This window comes from Cupressus sempervirens, chromosome 7, assembly GCF_028749045.1.
Source record: "Cupressus sempervirens isolate cs-2001-9-10 chromosome 7, ASM2874904v1, whole genome shotgun sequence".
Lineage (NCBI taxonomy): Eukaryota > Viridiplantae > Streptophyta > Pinopsida > Cupressales > Cupressaceae > Cupressus > Cupressus sempervirens.
Genome location: NC_143124.1, coordinates 148292228 through 148298675, shown reverse-complemented (window position 1 = coordinate 148298675; position 6448 = coordinate 148292228). Strand labels below are relative to the sequence as shown.

The 6448-nt window shown below is 31.5% G+C and overlaps 1 pseudogene; it reads left to right on the top strand.

Moving 5' to 3' along the window:
• The first annotated feature begins 1105 nt into the window (after nucleotides 1–1105).
• LOC149545957 (GDSL esterase/lipase At5g03610-like) lies at nucleotides 1106–3846 on the top strand (annotated as a pseudogene).
• The last annotated feature ends 2602 nt before the right edge of the window (nucleotides 3847–6448 follow it).

Below are 6448 nucleotides of genomic sequence, written 5' to 3'. Positions count from 1 at the left end.
TGATTCTATATCCTCAACACAAAAAGGTTACACCAAGTTCTATTGAAGATGTTAAATTGTATTAATAATTACATAATTAGTTTTAAATAACAAATGAGCACCTCCATCGATAGTACGATGCACATCAGGGGCTTCACGATGCTACATATGATCTGTGTCACGATTAACAGGCTGCATTGCAATGTCATGCACATTATTATCAAATAAATTGTTGCTCAAATATTCAATTTCTAATATATTTTTTGGCATATTTACCTGTGCACATGATGCAAGAGACTGTTCAATTGGGGCAATGGAAGCTTGCCATAGGTGTTCAGCCACCATAGCCTTGCTTAAAGGTAATTTTTTTGTGTTCTTCCATGGCCTCCAAATGAAAATTAGAGCCCTACATTTTTTTATTAATTAACAAAATTATTTGCATTTTATAAATAATTTTTCTTTGCAATTCATTTATTTCTACTTACAACACGTGGTTTGATTTTCGAATATCCCCTAGAGCCCAAGTCTGTGCTGCCCAACCTTTTCTAGCCTCACCTTTGTTGCCTTTGATGTGTCCTGCAACCTATGAAAAGTTTGAAATATGTTAGATGATATAGATATAAAGATCAGTACTAATTAGTCAATTATTAAATATTGGTATGAAGGTTTTAGCATAAAGTAGCATGTTCCACCAAAAATATGAAAAAAGGGAAGAAATTATATCATCATACCTTTAATTGGCATGTGTAATCATGATATTTGTCCATGATAGATCTAGAAGGTCATCAAATATGGTTGCCCACATGTCATCAATATTCTTGGTACTCTTTGTAATTGGTAATTGGTAATTGGTAATGACTAAGAATTGCTTGTCATATTAAAATTTTTGGATGTAATTTTAGTGTGGTTACTGATTGGAAGAAGTTTTGTTTTACTAAGCACAACATTTCTCTACTTTTCTTGAGCTTTTAATGTAAACTCAGTCTTCAAGCTTCTAATTTTGAACTCCTCTAGAAGGTATTTGAAAACTTCACAAACATTGGTCTTGACCAAACAAGTCAGATGATTTTGCTACATAAACCAAATAATCAACTTTGCTGACCGTAGATGTAGAAGGTCATGAAAAATGATTGCCAAAATGTCATCAGTCATGTTGGTGTTTCTGCTAGTTTTAATGGGTAATGATTGATAATTGCTTTTCTTATTGCAAAATTTGTATATAATTTTAGTGTGGTTGTTGATTGAAGCGTTGTTTTTGTAAGTACATGCAGTGGAGATGAAACAAATGCTCTTTTTGTTTTTGGAGATTCATATGCAGACACTGGAAATTACTATCCTGGTATGAAAAATAGAATAGTTTCAGCATGGAAATTTCTATATGGTATCACTTGGCCTGGGTACCCATCAGGCAGGGTATCCATCTAGCAGAATTCTTACTAATTATTTAGGTAATCTTTCTCAAAATAAATTTCTAATGATCTCAAAGGTCCATATCAGAAACTGTTGTTCATATCAAGAACTGTTGTTGCATATTTTAGCCCAAAATATTTGGATAGATAATATAAATAGAAGTCAATTTACCTCAAACTTTTCCATTGCTATGTATTGGGGTTTCCAAGTCCTTTACACCATAAGCTAATATAGGTATATGTTTGACTTCTCTCTAATTATATAATGATTTTAGATCATGGTATTGACTTCTAATTTTCTAAGCATAATAATGCTTAAGGGTCTCGTCTGCAATTTTGTACATTTATATTTTGCATTGTGAATCTAGAAATTCCCCCAAAATTTATAAGATATAAAAATCCTATCAAAAAAATCTTATTGAAATTGCATTTGGAAGGCAAGCCAAAACTTTTCAAAGTAATCATATGAAACAAAAAAATCATGACCCTTTAGGATTGCACTATAGGATCCTTTGAAAATCCTTTTTCAATCCATCCATATAACTCCTCATAATTGATGCCCTCTTCAGGATACAATTATATTATAATTGAACAAGAAATTTTCAATTTCAAAGTCTTGATAACTATGAAAAGTTCTCTATAGTAGTGCTTCTCTTGTATACTCTAAGCCATGGACCGAAACAGTCTTGTTTCCTTAATATATTAACATTAAAATGCTTATCTACAAGAGCTTCTAGATTTGATTGTGTATAGTTTTTTAAGCATGGATGTTTCCAATCAAATTCCATGCTCTATGATTGTGTATCTTTTTTCTTGTGGCCTCTTATGCTTGGTTTCATCTCTCTTATGCTTGATTTCATCCTGATGATGGTTCAAAATGTCGATGCTAAAAAAACTATACAAAATCAAATCCAGAAGCTCTTGCAAATAATTGTCATAGATTGTAAAAATATATTCTCATTAATTAAAATACTTCTTTTCTTTATGATTATATTGCCATGGTTTTAAATATATAGGTGAATGCATTTACCAAAGTTTTTGTTTTTTATTAAATTTATGTAGCCCAAATCTTAGGTCTTCCATCTCCAGTGACCTACAAGGTTATGAAAAGTTCAAGCCATCATATACAAGCAAGGAAAGGCATAAACTTTGCAGTAGCATATAGTGGGGTATTTGATACTTTTAGAGTTCCAAAGCTAAGTGTCCAAGTTGGGAATTTCAAGGATTCCATTATATCTCAAAAATATGGTTCTCATCATCTAAAGCACTCAATAACACTTCTCACTTTGAATGGAAATGATTATGCTGCTACAAATGTTACCATAGTGGTAAGAATAAATATCACCAAACTTGCTATGTTCTAATGATTTTTTTTTTGTTTCTAGATTTAATTGTGGAATTTTTTTAGTATCAATGTTTTGGATCCACTTTGTGATCTATCATCAGGATGAAAGAATTATCTTACATCCTTCTCTCATTCTGACGATGGATCATATCTTACATCCTTCTCTCATTCTGATGATGGATCACACAGTGCGATCCATTGATACTAAAAAAACTTACACAATCAAATCCAGAAACAAAAAATATTTTTTTGAAATAGATTGTGAAAATATTATATTATTAATTGTCATGTTGTACTAGAATGATTCAAATGTGATTTAAAAAAATATGTGACTGAGGGTTATGTTTATAGGGAATAGAGAAGTTTGTGAAGAGTGTTGTAGCAGAGATGAAACTGCAACTCACAGAGCTATATAATCGTGGGCTAAGGATTTTTATGGTATCAAATAACATGCCATTTGACTACCAGCTAGGTTACTTACAGTTTGGAGCAATATGTTTGAACACAACAATGGACTTAGTTTCCACACACAAAAAATATATATCACAAGCCATTTCAAAGCTAAGGGAGCTTGAAGATGCCAACTTCCTCATCCTTGATTTCTTTGCAACCTTCTCTCATATTATCTTCAACCCATTTGCATATGGTAAAGACATTGATTATAGTGTAGTTAAGAATTTCAAGATTATCTTTTTCAGGTTTTCTTTCTAAATAGTGTATCTATTTAAGAGCCATAATTATAGGATTTATTTTTGTATTGTGTATTGAGTAGGAATCCATGAGATGAGTAGATCATGTTGTTCTAGAGATGGAAACATGAGCAGCTCCATTGTTGGGTGTGCTGATTATGATGAACAAGGAAGAGCTCTTTTTCATCTATGCAAGTCTCAAGAAGAATTTTTCTTTTTTGATTGGTACCATCCTACTCAGAAGGGATGGCAAATGATGATAAATCTTCAGTAGTCTCATTGTGGGTTTGTTCAAAATGGCTCTTCTTCTCCTCTTCAATCACTAGCAGAATGGCTTTCTAAGAGGCTGGGCTTGGACTCTTATCCTCCCAAATTTTTATAGAAAAGAAAACATGGAAAAGTGAATAATAACACTAAAATTTAGATCACGAATGGTCCCTTATTCTCAATTCTTGTTTGAATTGGGGTTGGATTGATGGGGTTTGACTTTAGGGTGTGACTTTGGATCTATTCATTTTAAGTTATTTTTTTAAATTAATAAAATATTTATTCGTAGTTGTCAATTTAAAAAGTTAAAAATATATTACTAATATTATTATATAAATTAGATAAAAAATTACTATATTAAGCTTTAAGTCTTAAAATATTAGAGTTACAATTTTATTATTATAGTACATTTATTATTAAGTTGTGAAAATATTGGAATGTTCATAGTTTTACTCTAGATTTTAAAATATATTCAATTGGATCGGGTGTATTATTTTACACATTTAGTTTAGTTTATTTAGTTAGAGAGAACAATTCATTCTATAACTAAATAATATTTTGCAATGCATGAGAGTATTGTTATCTATGTTTAGAAAATTGAAGTTGCTTTTTGTTGGAGCTTGTTTAGTTCTGAGTGAGATATTCAATGAGTGGATAGCATCTCCCATGTATGTAACACTATTTATACACAATATAGATATTGGATAAACAAAGTGGTATGCTCATGAAAGATCGAGTTCATGACATATAGGGGATAATTTTTGGAACAATCTATAATAATTTTTTTAAAAAAAACTGATCCAATCTCTTGCAATTGCATGACTTGTAGATTGTGGGAAATGAACCACTACAAAGGATAAGTATCTTTTGAGAACTCAAATCCTACAATACACTCAGAAACACAATCATTGGATTTCAATTAATTATAAGATTGTGGTTTAATTTAGGAAGTCTTGGAGGTTTCTGTTTGTATTGTGATGATTGAATAGGATCTTGCTGTAGTCAAATCACCACTTTGGTGTTCCCACCTCCATGGAAAATGAAGATAGATGGAGATATAAAATAAAAGGCAAGGTATTATCACCTAAGAAAGCTTCAAATGTGCAAATTACTAATCCTTTCGAAGAGGAAGACCAAGTGTCCAAGGATAGAGTTGCCTTCACAGAAATGCTGCAAGAAAGAAAGGGCGATCTCAAAACTTCAACAGTAATCTCAATGTGGCAATAAGAATTCTGATATGTTGCTACATGTGGGAGAGGAGCAACAATGTAGATAAATACTATAGTAGTTGTGAAGGATCTTTAGAGAGTCTCAATCAATGATTGAATAGAAGAAAAATAGAGGTTTTACCATCAATATAGCAGGTCTGGATTCATCTATGATGCCTGGGAGGGTTGACAGAGGTGTTACACTACCAAAACACTTGAAAGTGGAATGTTTTAGCATTCAACCCAGTTGCGGATTTTTTATGAGATGCTAATGCCACATGCATTGTTTGTATGTGGTACATTTGTCTAGGAAATAATTGGACTAAGAGGTTGGGAAGTAAAACATATTTTGATTGAATTAAGGAATATTCATCAAAGGGTTTTTATAGTATGGTTTATGAGAACATAAACAAAAAAAAACAAACATATAAATAGAAAATTAACAACTACCATCTACATATCATTTCTTGTCTTGATAATGAATCTGATAGATCACAAAAAGTGAACCAAAACATTAATGCCAAAATCATATTCAGTTATTTTCTAATAGCATTTTTGCCACCATATGGATTACAAAAAATTTTAGTTCTTCTCTTGCCATCTGTCTTGATGATGAATCATAGAATTTGATCCAAAACGTAGGCAACAAAAAATCTAGATGGTCTAATACAAAAAGGAAAAAAATATTGAAATCATAAGGACTGTGGAAACTTCATGAATTTTATATTAACTCTCACCCATTATTTATCTTTGTTGCACATAATTATATGATTGGTAGACCATCAATCATATAGTATGCATCTTAGTAGATATCAGGTACTAGTGTAGTCGAAAAAAATACATCTTAGACACCTATAGGTACAATACCAGTTTAGCATCCTATAACTTAACTACACCATACTGTCAGGAGAGTGCTCAGTTGTCATTAACTTGTATTTCTGGCATTGAACGTGATGCTTATTACTTTTAGGAGAGTGACCATTAGGAAAATTCTTGCAAAGTTTTTCAAAAAAATTGTACTTGTCATTACACTGACTGAATATCATTTATCACCTATACTGCTAACACATACAACTATGGTACATGTAGTTGAGCATTACTATATTTTCAAGACATAATATAGCTATATGTGAAGTTATAAGCACACTATTTATATCTTATGTAGGATTTATGCCCAGATTAAGATATATACAGTTGTATACGAGCATTCTATGTGCAATCAACCACCACAGTTTATTAGATGCCCAAATTTTAGAGAGCATTCATAATAGGGTGAAATTAATTGTGTCAGCATATGTATTACATACTTTTCATCAATAGATAGATTAAATTGAGCTAGTTGAAATTGTTGATACTGAAGTTGAACCTTAAATTTGCTCATTAATGTACTAGTAGTTAATACTATTGCATACCTTTTCAGATTTGCTGGTGTACTTTCTTTTGGATGTTCCCCTTTCTCCTTTGCATCCAAAATGAACTCATTCCTGTCCCTCACTAAAACAAAGGGAGGACGCTTGTACTTTAGGTTTAGGACGAGACTCTTTCTATATG